The following is a 16,261-nucleotide window of genomic DNA, read 5'->3' as shown; positions in this document are numbered from 1 at the left end:
ATCAGTACAAAAGATTTTCCTTGCATTACAAGTCAGTAGCACACTAAGGCCTTGTCTTTGTAGCTATAACATTGGGTATTTTTTTTTACTTCAGGGTAACTTATGCATGTGAGCTAATCTGAGGTAAAAGCACAGTGAAAACTAGGCACTTTGTTTTACTGCAAGGTAAACTTGGCAAAGTCAACTCCATGGGGGGTATAATGGTGACATTGGCAACTTTACATCACGGTACAACTAAAGTGCTTTGTCTTCTCTGTGCATTTACCTCAGGTTAGCACATGTGCATTAGTTACCCTGAGGTATAAAACACACACTTTTTTTTAAGCCTGAAGGCAAGGCCAAGGCTAACACGTTCACCAGCATTTAATAATGCAGCATGAAAATGAATACCTAGCTGCTGAATAAAACTCTTTCCCAGCTCTCAGAAGGATCCACTTGATGGGCCAAATTCAGAAGTGATGTGTGGGGTGTAAGTTGGATCCCTGTGCCCTCCCTTACACTTATGCAGACTCCAGCGGACCGACTGTTCCATTGGCCTAGGATCACCAGAGCACTTCGCTTTCTGGTCTCATCCCCAGCATCTTCTTCCCTGCCTTCTTCCATACCCTATGCCTGAGGAGAGAGTGGGTGACTTAAAGCCAGCTATACTTGGGGAAGTGCTCAGCTGCCTGCTTAAGGCAATTTAAAGTCCTCTTTGTGCAACCGGAGAGGCACAAAGAGGGCTGATTGCAGGCCAGGATTGAGTCCATTATCTTACTAAAACCATTACAAAACCAAGCAAAGGAGCAGCAGATGACCCCAATTTATGATTATCTTATAGTCTGTTGTTGAATAACTTAGCATAGTTTCAAGCAGTGTTTTCATGGTTACCTTGGAAATCATTTGTCTTTTTTTAGCAATGCTATTTCAACTAATTGAGTCAATGGTTGTGAAAGCTATGGAGACTCAGTAGACGAAGAAAGGTGGTCTAGTTGGGGCATTTAAGGCTATACAGCATTGATTTGTGGCACGTTTCTTGTCTAAGGTAAGTTAAGTAGAGTAGGAACATGATACATACCAATTTATTATCATTGTCTTTTTTCTTCAGTGCAGGGTTGACATTTGTTCAATGCAGGGTTGTGTCCTCCAAATGTGTCAGTCTTCTAAAAATGTATATATCACTGAAGTGTCTATCAGCTTTCTTGTGTGCACATTATAGGTTTCTCTCAAATCTTGCAAGTCTGAGATTCACCAGGGTACATTGGCTCGCTCAGTTGTTCTGAAAGATTTTCCATTGTCTTAGGGGTAGAGGCTTATGGAACTATGCTCCTCTCAGTGCAACTGCAACATTAGTGGAATTTATTTGTATGATTGAATGTGTCAATAGTTCATTTGGTGATTTGTCCCACAACATGAGAAGAAAATATTACCTAGTAGATTATGTTTTGAGATATCTGGATTGTATTCAGGAATATTGTTGGCATGATGTTCAGTGTATTCTCATGTTCAAATACATTTATCTAAAAAATCACATCATAAAATTTTTCCCTTATTTAAAAAATATAGTGTTTTATGATAATGGTCCAGCTCATTACAATAATGGCTCAAGATTACTGTAGCATACTGTAACATGTTTGTTTAACGTAAATCAGAAGTAAAGCATTTACTACCCATTCATTTGATTTAGCCAAATAAATAGTTCCCCACTACTCCATAGTAATGAGGTATACATATACAGTCAAAGCTTCATTTTGACATACTTTCACACCTCATGGTCAATCCACCTTTATTTCAAGGGGAACAACTCTTTCCATTTTTTCTCCTCTACCATATCATGATTACTCTCACATCTATTGGTTCAATTAATTAGTTGAAATCTCACTACTAAAAATAATGCCAAATAGTTTCCAGTATTCAAGGGTAACCACAAAAACATTACTTGAAATATGCTAAGTTATTCATATTTCATTCATTAGATAGAAAGATACATGCTTAAACAAACATTTCATTAGTATACCAATTAGAGTCCTAAGCTTACCTATAAATTACTGTATGTCAGCTCAGAACAAAAGAAGGGCAAATTGCTTGTGGCCTCTTTGCAACAAAGGCTTGCCATAAAGTTCAGCAGGTCTTTGGCAGTAGAGAAACAATGCTTTGTATGTAAACATTTTGGGAATGAGTTTCCTTGAACTCTTACAATAATGAAAAACACTTGTTTGTTTAAACCTCTAAGTCTGCTGGAGCCCAGTTGTATGAGAGCCTCACTTTAGAATTCCATGGCTCAGAATAAAAATGACCTCATCTTATAGATGGAAAGGTGAGTCCATGAAAATGGGTTGACCTCACAGCACAAGGCAAATTGAATCTACTAAGTGTTAGGTTATTCACGCTACAATAAAACATTACATGTTAAACACAGCTGAATGACTTTATAGTACTTGAAGTTTTCCAACATATGAAAGCAACTTTTCACATGTTTATGTTGCACCAAATGTACTGCAAAATACAACACCTCTGTGAGACTAAATGTGGAACTATCAGCCAAAGCAATCTTGAAACTATTCCAGTGGGATGCAGATCAGATGAACTAATAGTTGCTTTTATCATGTATAATATGGACTCCAGTCTGCTCTCATTTACACCAGTACAAACCTGGAATCACTCCACTGAAGTCAAAATAGTTTAATGTTCAAAACAATTTAGCTCCCTTAGTGAGAAGTAATAGTTAATCCAAATGTACATTGGTTTCAGTATAACTGAGAGCAGAATTTACCTCTTCTTCAGGTCTGGGTTCAAGAAGAGCTTTTGTGACTTGAAGGCGTGTCTCTCTCACCCACAGAAGTTGGTCCAATACAAGATATTACCTCACCCACTTTGTCTCTCTAATATTCTGGGACTGACAGGGCTACAACTACACTGCATACCAATGTATGGGCATTTATCACTAGAGAGAAAATGAAGCAAGGGATGGTGCATTGTGGAAGGATTTTGACAAGTCTTCTAGTGACATCAGAACTTCCTGTCAGTGCCCCCTGTTAGTAGTAAAGCCCTGTTCCTTCTTTTGTAGTAGCAGTTTCCGTTCACAAAACCATGACCCTTGCACCACCTATGATGATATTGTTTTTGGCCTAAGCACCTCTAAACTGTTTGAAAGCACATTTCTGGATCCAACAAAAACTGTCTACCATGAAGGCCATACAAAAGCTAACTCTGAAAGAATTGATAGCAAGAAGAAGGAAATATGACCCTAACTGTCCTTTCACAAACTGAATTACTCTCAATTGCTTTTATGTGTCCCTTTCCTCCCAGTGAAGCCACTGGCTTCTACAACATATTACAGACTGCTGCATTATGATAACAGGTATCATCCAGTAGGCATTTCTCAAGAAAAAACTGTCCCATTCCTGTGCACGTTCTGTGTGGTGAAATGCAGTTCCAAGTATATGTACACCCAGAGGTAAGTGGGCAAAGTGAAGACTACATGACAATCACTGCACTAGGTGGTGGTCGGCTGCACAGACCCTTCTGCGCTATCCTTTTCCTCAGCTTCACCTGTTCCAGGCTTTTGGAAACTCACGGCACAGCTGTAAGATATACTGAAACCCTCTAAGGATGCCACAGTGAAGTGAGTCCAGACGCCACCAACCTTAGCCAGATCCTCTTACTAATACACCTCAGAAAACAAAGACTGATGAAGCAGAGTGAAACATGTTTACATCAAAACATTCATGTTAGTATAATGGACCATCTTTTGACATCTCTTGTATTGGATTTCAAGCATGCTGCAGTGTAAACAATGCTGTGTTGCCACAGTGCTAAATCCATGCTGCAAGAGCTTTCTATAGGTCATGAATCCAAAACCGCACAGCCAAAATGATGACTGAGATTTTGAGGAAGAAAAATTTAAATTACCCCCAGTTTATCCCCTCGTTAATAACAAGAGTAAGAGTTGCAGTACAGTCAGCACTACATTCTGAGCCAGATTTCCTTTGTGTAAATAATTTGGATAAACCCAGAATAGTACTTTTTTCCTTGAACTCTTGTCTTTTGCTACTGTCCTCTCCCCCTTCGATCTTTCCCCTTCCTGCAGGACAGTTTCTCAAAAACAAGCTGTCTGTCCCTCTTCCTTCTTGGACCCTCTCTCCCTCCTTTTGCAGTTTCACTCTCTTCACTGCGCCACCCCCCCGCAATTTTCTGCTGCTGTCACACTTTGATTGTCTCTCTCTTACTGTCTAAGAACAACCACAGTCTAGACTCATTGGTCCAGTCACTTTGCACTGCTCCACTTGTGCAAAGGAGCACTAACCCTGGCAGATTGAATCCCTCAGAATTTCCCTGTTCAGGGGCATCCTTGGATGGCACAAAAATCATGTTAAACCCCTGGTAGTTGCCATTATAGGGAGCACGGCTGGGAGAGATACAACATGGTCAGGACTCCCTTTGTGAGGTAATGAGTAATCTCTGAACTAGAGCCTGATTAAGCCACATCCAGTGACAAGTCATTCCTGTGCTAGGCTCCAGCCAGTCCACAAGCCAGGAGCTGGTCTTGTGACTCTCAGGACAGGTATATAAGCCTCACAGGAGAAACAGTAAACCAGTCTGACCAACGTGACTTCATGGCTTGGAACTCTCCCCTGCCTGATAGTAGTGTCAGACTCCACAGGCTTTAACTTGCTCCAGTCCTGATCTGACTCCAGCCTTGTTCCCAGTCCCTCTCCAGCACTGCCCTTGCTTTGTTCCAGTCCCTCTCTTGACTCCTGGCCTGGCTGCCACTGCACTGATCACTAGGCCCGACCCTCCACACCCCAGCTTCGGATACCCTGGCACCCCAGCACTCCTGGCTGCTGTAATGGCTGCTTGGGGCTGTTAACAGCTGATGCAAGCAGGCATCAGGGAGTTGGCCTGATGCAGATTGGCCCCAGGATCAAGGGAATGCAAAGGGCACATTTGGACTTCCCTTCCTCAACTTCACTGAGCCTTGTTTGCCTGCAGCTGAGGATCAAGCCCTCTGTGTCCCTGCCCCAGTTCATTGTGCATCTATAAAAATGCAGTGCTTCCTGCTAAATATTCTGTATCAGTAAAATTATTGGTATGGAAGATATGACATTTCTGCGCTAACTGGTTGTCAGTGAAGACTTTTACGCATTTGCGTTTTGAGTTGAGATGGTTGCATTTCTTCATATAATTTAAGCCATGTGATGGTTTTTCTGGATCTAAAAACCAAAAAGCCTCTTTGAAGTTGCTGTTGGTTGCACTGGGACTGAAACTGCTCTCAGTTGCCCCCAGAATTGGCTGTTGAAAAGGTGGCATAATACCATATCTGCCTTCTTTCCTCAGGTCCTAAGCTGAACAAAGCTCAGCTATACCCTGAGGATCTGCACGCCAAGGTTTCCTCTCATTTTAGCAGCATGAGAGAGAAGAAAAAAATATCAAAGATGACTTCCACTTCTCCTTAAAAATTTGTGAGTACAGATTTTCAGGCAATTGTGCCTTTTTGTGTTTTTGCATAGTTAAATTACAAAATAAATAGGCATTGCCAGGAAGCTTTGCAAAATGCATAAAATTTCAGTGAGAAGAGCTTTCTCAGAACAGGAATGAGACATTTTAAATATGAAATTTCAGGACAAAATTTCCTTTCCTTCACATACCTATAAATATAATTTACATGTCCTGGAAAAAGAAGGAAGAGTGTTCCATACCAATTCATGATCTTCAATCAGCTTTCAGAGGAATTCAATAAAAATATTTCAAAGAATGCAAACAGTGAGAATCTACAAGGGCCAAATTATGCTCTCTGCTACACTGGTTTAAATCCATTGATTTCAAAGGAGTTACTCCAAATTGATGCCGATGGAATCCAGTCCAAATTTTGGCCTGGAATTTTGCTCTTTAGCTCAGAAAGAAGCGGTTGAGTAAATGCTCATTTGCATTTGTGTATACATGAGCTGGAAGGAAGTGTCTCAACAGTGCTGAAGAAATGTCTTTTTTTTTTTCCTCTGTTGTATATACTGAATGCGTCCCTAAGTTCTGTAAGCAACACACACCAACCAGAGTGTTGCATACATCCCAGAACAAAAAGTAAAAGACCATTCTTTCAATACATTGCATTTTGAAGTTGCATTTTTGCATGTTGAAGCACTCAATTTTCTGCATTATAATTTGAAATTTCTCTTGGAGCATCTCATAATCCACACCAGCAACAGTGGAACTAATTGAGGCTGGCTAGTGGCTTTCCTGTGAGAACCATGGCTTGGAAGAGGCTTGTCTGGCAATGATCTTTCTAATTCCCCTTGACAGTGGACCACTTGTGTTTAGATTAGTGCTTCTGACCCTTATCAGGTCAAACCTTATTCAAAGTCAAACATTTTCACCAGTCCCTTTCATTCAGCAATCCCTTTCACCAATCCCTATACATTCACTATAAAAGCAAGAATATAATATGTATGAATTATAACAATGAGTGTACCTGACGTTGAAGGATAAGGATGTGCAGGGAGTGAGATTCGTTGCGTTAGATTGTAATCAAATTTTCAACATCTCACAGCCTCCTTGTTTGCCTTTTGCTAACTCCCTGGGGGTCTCAACTCACTGGTTGAGAAACACTGGCTTGTAGGGTATTGGAGGTGTAGGGTAATGATCATGGCACATCCTATGCAATCCATTCACAGAACATGGCATCAGCTTTGCAGAAGGCCACATGCCACCCTGCTAGCAAGCACGAATAAAACCTTTCTCACCTCACTGGTAAATGCCAAAAGAGGTCCCTCTCAACAGATTGCCATGCTTTATGCTGACAGCCTGCTTCCTTCCTGGGTAGCAGGGCTGCCTGATGGATTCCATGCAGGTTTTTTCTGCCCCTTGCCTGCTCTCCCCAAAGGAGCCAATACTACCTTCCTGCTTGTTTCCAGCTTGCTCGCCAATGGGGGGGGGGGGGGGGGGGGGGGGATGGGTTTTCTTGGCAGAGAAAAAGAAGTGTGGTCAGGACCAGCCCCACCTCCCAAAAGCCAGATACCCATCCTTTTGTCATTGCCTGTTTCATTCCAGGAAACGGGCCAGTCCTTAAATATTAGTCATTTTTCCAAGTGTTAAAATCTGCAAAAAGCTGATCTCTCGATTGGAGTGTTGTGGGGCCTCAGGAAGCCTTGAGTCAGCCTTTACTGGCTTGGATCCAGAGTTAGATGCAGATTAGTGACTAGCTGCTCAGACGCCCAAAGAGGGAAAATCATCACCAAAATAGCACTCTAAACTGAACCCAGTGGAGTAGACTATCAAAGCAAACGGCTCCATGCGTCCATTTCTGTGTACCTTCCTCTGAATGTCCTGGTCCAACACTAAACATTTGTTTTGCTTTCAAAACAGATCCTATGCACGCTTATGTCCAGAAAGCCATTCCATAAATAGTGTACTGTCATCCTTGTACAGATGTGCTTTCAGCATAGCCATATCCAGCAATGAGCCTCCAGTATTTCCCCTTCCCTACACTTATCACATTAAGTGAGCAGACAGCTCTTTGGCCACCTGTGTTTATTAATTATCCTGTAAACCTGGCGCATGGGAGAGTAACCACTACTTTTAATACAGCTGCTGATAACACAGTATAAATTGTTTTCAGCTTTCAGTGGTAAACCCTGGCTGGTGAGTGATCCTATTTCTTGTCTTCTTTTTTGTTCCAGTTGGTTTATATTAGAAAATGATAAATTGGATATATTTCAGACCAGACAAAACATTAGACAAAATACATTAGTCAAAGATACTTGAAGAGTGTATTAGTTACCTTCCTGTGGCACATAAGTAATAATTCCATTTCTTAAAATACTCCATCTGGATTAGAAGGTTTACCTGAGTTCTCTTCACATGAATTTAGCAAAGAATTAGTGTAACATAGCAGTGCTAACACATGTGTAGATAACTAGATAGCATTAAACTACCATTTATACTATTGATTGAAAATTGCAGCTAGCTTCATCGGGAATTTGGATACTTTTCTTTACTAATCCATTGTATTGGTCAGAGCTGCAATATTATTATTAAATATTATTATATTATTGAGTGTATTTCACATAGGCTGCCAGGCCCAATTTGTTTGGAATGATGAACATTTGATATTTTAAACTCAATGAACCCAGAATAACACAACCCAATGAAAGGTGCCAAGCACAAGTCAAAATCTTGCAAAGCTCAGCCTTCCATGCCAGCTGTTTTGCCCAATTTCTATATGAATGCTTCCAGATGAATAATGGCAGTGGAAATGAGTTAGTTCTTCCCAAAGCAAAAGACAGGACATTTAAAACAATGGTTAGACTATATCCAGAGTTATGATATTTTGAAATTGAGCAGAAGAGAATGTTTATTATTCACCTTGGTTCCGCCACTCACACCCTAGGGTTGCGATTTTTAGTTGGACATATTGCTGGAGGTTTCATCACATGACATAATCTTTAATTAAAGATTAATCTTTAATTCCTGGAGACTCCAGGACAATTCTGGTGGACTAGCAAACCTACCACACCCTCACTTGCAGAGTAAAATACTACTCAATGTTAGTAAATGTGGGACTGTAATCACCATTATTCATCAGGTATATTTCAGCAGTGCCTAAAAGCTTCAACCAGTTTGGGCCTCATTGTGCTAGGCATGTACAAACACACAATAATGAATGACAGGCTCTGCTTCTAAGGGCTAGTAGTCTAAAAGATGAGACGTAAAAGATGGATGATACAAAGAAAAGTCATGGGGTGGCGGGGGAGGGGGAAACAATAAATATAGTAGGGGGCAATCAGACACTAAGAGGCCCTTAGTGAGTGGAACTGGTGATGTTTTTCTGCCCGAAGGAAGGTTGGGGCAGAATTTGAAGAGACAGGGCAGATTTTAAGTGTTTTTACAAGTTTTCTTGTGGGTAATAAACCTTTTGTGAAATTTCACAGAAAAACAACATTGTGGGGGGTATGAAATCAGGCAAAGCAAAATTGCAAAATTTCTGTGATATTTAGTGAACATTTGTTCATAATTTAGAACAGCCTGAATTTCGTTACATTTCAGATCCTGACGCCTAAATGGGGAATCTTCATCCAATGCGGAAATCTGTAGTAGGCTCCCACAGGGATCTGTTCTTGGCCCAGTGCTATTCAATCTCTTTATCAATGAGGTGGAAGAAAATAAAAAAATTATTGCTATAAAGTTTATAGATGACACAAAAGTTCATGGAGTGGTAAATAACGATAAGGGCCGCTCAGTTCTGCAGAGCCATCTGGATTGCATGTTAAACTGAGCTCACTTAAACAATATGCATTTTAATCCAGCTAAATGTAAGGTCATCTAACTATGAACCAAGAATGTAGGTCAAACTTTATAGGCTGGTGGGCTGTAGTTTGGAAAACTGACTAGAAACGTGTTATGATCACATTGGATAACCAGCTAAACATGTACTTCCTGTGCAATGTGATAGCTCAAATAGCAAATGTGATAATTGGATTATAGCAAGGGAATATCAAATAGAAATTAGGAAGCTGGTGTTTCCAATGTATATAGTATTAGTGAGACTATTACTGGAATACAGTGCCAAGTTCTGGTGTCCATACTTAATAAAAGATGTTCACAAAGGGTTCAGAAAAGTGCCAAGAACAAACTCATTTCTGGACAACCTGCCTTACAGTGAGAAACTAGAGAATCTAAATCTCTTTAGTTTCACCAAGAGAAGGAGAAAAGGTGACTTGATCATGGTCTATAAATATGTGGTGAAGAAATTTCTGATAGCAGAGGGCTCTTTAATCTAGCAGATAAAGGTATAACAAGATCTAATGACTGGGAGCTGAAACTAGAAAAATTCAGTCTAGAAATAGGGCACCACATGGAGATACAACTCGCCGCCCCTGCACACATTATGATGTTATTTTGGACATAATGCCTATAGGCATCTCAGACGTACAAAGTTTGAAAAGTATTAATTATTTATACTGTAAAACATAGGCTTTTTTATTTCGGGTTGACTAATGAAGAGTCAACTTGAAGCTCAAATGCTATTAGACGTGGAGCCCACAAAAGACTGAGGCCTTCTCTACACTTAAAAAAGTTTGTCAGGAAAAGCGATAGCTAGATAGAGTTATACCAGCAAACCACCCTAGTGAAAGCTTATGCTGGAAAAAGGACAGAATAAGCTATACAGGCAAAAGTACTTTTTTGCTGGAATAACTGCATCTATACTAGGGATTTTGCTGGCATAGTTTGTTGGTTAGGGGTGTCATTTAAACAAAAACAATTTTTATTGAGGCAAAGTTACAATAAAATGTTAACATACTGCATACTATTCAGGAGCTAGTTAATATTCAAAGGACCTGGCTAAAGATTCTGGCTCGCTGGCTGGAGATCCCTTCTCCGCTGAGTATGCTAAAAAGGGTGATCACATTTCTAAATACCTTTCTCTTTTTGACACTTCTGTTGTATACATAAATGGTGTAAAAGCTTTTACATTACAAGGACAGTCTGTATTTTACTATACTGCAGTTCCACAGGAGGAGGAGGAGTCCTGTTTTCCAATGTGCAATGAAAAGTCTTGCTGATAACAATAAAAAAAACTAATTTGTCATTCTGTTTAAAATATAGATCCTTTACTGTATCATTAAGTAAGCGAGTCTGGCACTGGCATTTTGTTGTAAGATGAGTTTCTTTAATAATTTCCTCCTAAAACCTTCTAATTCCTGGACATAACCATCACATGTCCAAGTATGTTTCCCTTTCTCCACAGCTCCCCCACAGAGCGCCTCCCTAGTAGCAAAAATATGATGGATCTTAACTGGAATCAAATGTCATCTACACAGTGACTTCTAAAATTTTTCTTTCTGAGCCACACTAACTGAAGATTTGTATCCCCTTTCCCGTATAGAGACCCAATCATCCAAATCAATTTCTTTGTCCAAGTCCCTTTCCCATCCTTTCATTTGGGTAGTGTTCTTATCAACATCTTTTTTAGTCAAAATTGTAGATCTCTTAGAGATTGAATCTTTTGTTCCAACCTGATCCTGGGTCAACTCTTCAAATATGGTGAAAGGTCTGCTTAGAGCCACCGGGCATCCAGATTTCACAATGAAATGTTTGACGTGTAAATATTGAAAGATGATTTCTTTATATTATTTACATTATTACATATCTCTTGGTGCAATTTCAGATCAGGACCCAGGAACAGCTGTCTGAATTGAGTAATCTCAGCTGTTACCCACAACAAATAGGTGCTTTGATATTTCCTAGGAATAAATTCCTGATTATTAATGAAAGTAGCTAAAAGAGAGGACTTTGGCAACAGGAATTTAAAACATTTGTCCAAAGCTGCTAAGATGTTCTGGATGAATGGGTGATTTTTTATTTTTGGTGACAAAATTTTTTTTAACCCAACTTTTACTATAAATAGCTATATTTCAACGCCAGTGTTTGATGGTCTGTTGTTATGGGTGTGGGTTTTGTCACAGTTCTAACCAATATGGCTATGCCGGTAAAACTTTTAAGTAGAACTGGGCAGAAATTTTTCATCAAAACCATTTTTTGACAAAAAAGACAATTGCAGAATTGCCCACTAAAGAGAATATTTAATTCCAGCCCTGCTGTACTTTTAAGTGTAGACCAAGCCTGAGGAGTGGGTCCTTATGGCTGTGGAACAGGTCATGTGTTTATTCTGTTTCACAGAACAGATTTAGAAATGGTTGTTAGTACAGCTGGTTATCTACAAAAAATGAATTGCTTTCCAAATAGCAGATTTTTTTATCCGTGTTCATTTTGGCTGGCATCTGAACTTAGCATTGTGACTGGCATCACTCAGCCAATCACACATTAGTTCATAGCAAGTTGCATGAAACACAGAGAAGATTATTGAAGAAATGGGTAGTTATTTTTTCCCAAGTTGTTACATAAAAATTGCAAAGCCACTTCACCACAGTGGGCTGAGAGAGTCTGAAACAGATCTGGATGTTCTGCCAAGTGCTTGGAATCAAAACTGCCCTATTTAGTGGCTAATAATGGTAATTTTTAAACCATTGTTTGGGGTGTGGCATGTTTTTAGGTTTGTGGCTTGTTGGCTTGTAGTCATATGTGGCTATGTCTGCAGCACAAATACCATTTCTTGTGGAGTTGCAGCTGTATAGTTTGAAAATGCGAGTGAGCCAGTATCAACGTCAGAAAGAGCTCAAGAGGGAGAAATATGAAGAGAGGAAATTAGAGATGGGGCCTGAACAGTGAAGTTCAGATCTGGACCTAAATGTTTCCGAAGTTCGTGAATGTAAATAAAGACAAACTACTCACTTTCATATGTAAGGCACTTTGTGGGGTATCCCCACCCTACTTATCATGTCTCATACCATGTTGAGCTGTAGACCCCTGCTTTATGATCCATCAGTCCCATTTTCCCACAAACGCTGTCATGCTTTCTCCCGTACAGCCCCTTATCAATTTGAGGAGCTCCCCATAAAATTCTGCAAGGCCTCCTCCTGCATTATACTCCTCCAAATCTCTCCTTAAAACTCATCTCTGCCATGAGGCCTACAAAACACTTGACAATGGCTAGTCAATTTGTGTACTGTGACAACTGCTGCTTACTTCCTCTTCTCTGGAGGTCCCTCCCGTCCCATCCCCCCCTTTCCCACCCCCATATGTTTGTCATATCTACCTATTCTCTCATCTCAGACTTACATTTAAGTTCTTTTTCTGTGCTGTGTTTATATAGTGCCTGGCATGATCCTTGACTAGGACCTCAAGATACTTCTGAAATACAAATCAATAATAATAATAATTAATATTAATTGATGCTTAGAGCTGGAATAATACAGGGTATAAAAAGAAAGAAACAAAAATGGGAGTAAATAACGAAAGTGAAATATCTGTCTATTCTTGAGAGATTATTTCAGTCATGCAAAGTTCTTATAAATAATATAGTGATGGGTATCATATAAATGTCTGTAGTAAATGTGATTAATGAATCAAAATGAACCCAAACATAATAAAATTCAGAGCTAAACAGAAATGCAAAGCATAGTAGGACAAAATTATAAAAAGACATTGAAAAGAAGCATTTTACAGGAAAAGGTGCAGTGGCTGGTAAATGAAAAGAGGTTTAGGAAAAAATGTGGCAGGGGTGGGGGGAAGCAGAACAAACAAAAACGAACACTGAAAGAAATACCTGGAAAGAGGAGAAACCCAGATTAAATGGTTATAAACACCTGGCATGATGGCTGAGGGGAAAATAAGATTAAAAAGAAAAGTCTCAGAGAACACAGAAATGAAAGATAAATCTGGAATTGTGAGGTATGGAGAGGAGAGAAACACAACAGGAAATCAAAAGAAATAAAATCTTGGCCAGTGAATGAAAGGAAAGAAGCAAACATAGAACAAATCAGAATATTGTTAGAACAAAACCCTGAATTACGATGTATTCAAAGTATTTTCACATGGACTGCATACACCTGGGACCAAATTCTTTTCTTATTTACAATGGCATAATCCATCAATGCCAACAGATCAAAGATCTGATCCAGCTCCCATTGAAGTCAATGACAGTCTTTTCAGCAGCTTCAGTTGCCTTTGGATCACATCTAACAGAGCAGTACTGGCCCAAAACATTCCAATAATTATACACATAGTAGCCTTCCACCTCTTGCCTCATAAAGCCCTTCACTCAGGCATGTATGACAACAATGGGGGACACACCTTACAGATCATTACAGTTTACACAAAATCTTGTACTTTTGAGTGGAATCCAATCTCTAATGTCAAATGGCTATCTAGCCTTTATTCTTTAACAAATTACTGGCTACCATGTGAATAGGGTTCTGTCTTGAATGCCTGAAGTTTTATAGCAGTTGGGAGCTGTCTTTTTTTTTTTTTTTTTTTTTAATAAAAGTCACATGTTCAGTTCCTTTCCAAACAAAAATTTCCTGTGTTAACAGATTGTAGTTTAACTGCAATTAAATGCTCATGCCATATTTTTTTTTAACTCTGGCACATCATAGAACTAAGAACCTGATCTTGACATCCTCAACTGCCATTAAAATCAATGGTTAATTAGACTTGGATGGGCATTCTGCTCTAGGATTTAGTATTATGAAGTCCTGATTGTTTATTTATAGGCTTTTCTTTGGTGCTTCATACTGTAGTCACTGAATAAATCACGAAAGTTGACATATTAAGCCCCCATAACACCGCTTTGAGGTAGGGGGGTGTTATCTTCATTTTTAAAGATGGAAAAACTAAGGCACAGAGAGATTAAGGCTCCATTTAAGCAAATCACTTAAGCATGTAAAGTCAATGGGCTATAAAGCCATGCCTTAATGTTGAAAAGAGCAGCATTACCTTCTGATGGATTTTCCCTAGGAAACCTCACTGGTTCACCAGAGAGGCGTGTGGCCTTTAATGATGGCTTAATAAAGAAAGCCACCGAGACCCCATTTGGCAGAGATACCAAGAGGAACAGCAAGGGATTATGAGGTAGTGGAGAGCATACCAAATGACTCCTCTCCCTGGTTTCTCAGTCAGTCACTGTGTGGTCAGAGGAGAAGAAAAGAAGGGTGCAGTTGACACAGTTAGTAGCTGTTCTTAAAGACACAATTGAACTTGCTGATATTCACAGCGATGAGGTAGGTATGTCCTCTGCCTCTATTGAAAAGGGATCATGACAGTTTAATTAGGGAAAATGTTAAGTTTTATTGCTACATTCCTCTGAAAAGCTGAATCCCAAATCAATTCAGTGGATTCGACAGGAAAGTCTCTGTTTCCATCACCCACTCCAGAGTCTCTACTAGTTATTTCCAATGTTGGCACCTATGAAGAGACTTCTGATGTGATTGTCATTAACAGGGATATGGAGATGACTTTTTAGCTTCTCTGCTTTCATCTACTGTGTCTGACCGATTGCTAAATGAAAACAAATAGCCTTTGGATTATGCCAGAGTAGGAAGGTTTGCTCTCGGGAGTTTGGTAGAATTGACATGTTGGAAAAAACAAATGTCTACACAGTGCAAAGTAAAATTACAGCACACTGGGAACAAATCACCTGTTCTATTGATATTCTATTGAATCTATTATTGAATGTGTAATCTCATCACTGTGACACCATGCTTAGGTTCTGGTAATCTACCACCTAAAATAAGGCAATTTTAATATCAGAAAGAAACTTGAGCTTTCAGAGTGATCAGATTTCCTTAGAGGGTTGTCGTGAATAGATCACAACAGTAATAAATCCTAGGGGTTATTTACTGTTCAAATATTTGATCCTGGAGTTCCTAAACCATCACTGCCCTAAAGAACACTTTGGTCTCTGGTTAAAAGAATCACGCAGTAATTTAAATGACAGTAAGCATCAATTAAGATTTAGGTCGGAGACTAAAAACTACCCAATGATTTAGTTTCAGGGATTAAGGAAGACAAAACCTTGCTGACTGCTGGATAAGATTCACATTCCTTTCCATTGTGATCATCCTACATCAAGGAAATGTTTGAAATTTTGGCAGCCTCTTATGATATTCCTGCTAAAGTTATTATATGGTTTTAAATGATTTTAAAAAAATACAGAACTGTAGCACAAGTGTGTTATATAAATCTTCACTGGTAGCACTGTCCCTTTTAGAAAAAGAATTTGATCGATGTTGTCTCCCAGTGGGTGACCTTTAAAAGAGATTGCATCAAATAGAGGAACAGAGCTCCAGACTCCCACCCCCAGCCCAGCTCTCCCTGTCCTAGACTTTCTCCGCAACCCACTCACAAAAGAATTCCTTTATTCAACTCTGTAATTTGCAGCAACAAAATTAATTAAAAATGTCTGCCTCTTTAAAAACAGGGCCTTCTATCACATCAGCTTACGAGGAGTATGAGATGACACTATGGGCTAGATTGTAACCTGGGCTCTATGCACCCACAAAGGGGATCAGATGGGAGTAAAAATCTCTCTCAGAGCCTTGCACGGACCACCCAGTCCTTGGGTCTAAATGCACAGGGATAAGTGGGTGCACACTACTTATTCCCCTCTGCAGTAGGTATATGGGGAGTGGGCAGGGAGTGACATACAAGGGGGATGAGAGATCTGAGGTTGGGAGCACTGATGTGTCTGAGCAGAGCTGGGCAAATGATCCACATCAAATAATGCATTTGACAAATAGAGCCCTATTTCTGGTCACAAATGAACAATGGTTTGCTGTTGAAAATTATATGTTATGCACACATAAGTCAACCTGTGCACTGTTTATGAACTGTTCACCACGTAAGCACTGTTTTAGGTATCTGATAGTCAGGGGCGGCCGGTTTGTATAAT

The 16,261-nt window shown here is 39.6% G+C and overlaps 1 protein-coding gene and 1 long non-coding RNA gene across 5 annotated transcripts in view; one reads left to right on the top strand and one right to left on the bottom strand.

Moving 5' to 3' along the window:
* Nucleotides 1-16,261, top strand: part of LOC122464541 — a 59,800-nt gene that overhangs the window by 13,101 nt on the left and 30,438 nt on the right. The window lies entirely within an intron of this gene.
* The window catches only part of NEDD9 (neural precursor cell expressed, developmentally down-regulated 9), a 132,713-nt gene that overhangs the window by 111,939 nt on the left and 4,513 nt on the right, over nt 1-16,261 (bottom strand). The window contains exon 2 of one of the 3 annotated variants that reach the window (XM_037893164.2): nt 12,652-12,723. The exons of the other annotated variants lie outside the window; for them this stretch is intronic. The gene's annotated coding sequence lies outside the window, so the exon portion shown is untranslated. The remainder of the gene's footprint in view (nt 1-12,651; nt 12,724-16,261) is intronic. 3 annotated transcript variants of the gene reach the window in all.

The sequence above is a fragment of the Chelonia mydas genome, chromosome 2 (genome assembly GCF_015237465.2).
Source record: "Chelonia mydas isolate rCheMyd1 chromosome 2, rCheMyd1.pri.v2, whole genome shotgun sequence".
Classification (NCBI taxonomy): Eukaryota; Metazoa; Chordata; order Testudines; family Cheloniidae; genus Chelonia; species Chelonia mydas.
This window is presented reverse-complemented; position numbering and strand designations above follow the sequence as displayed.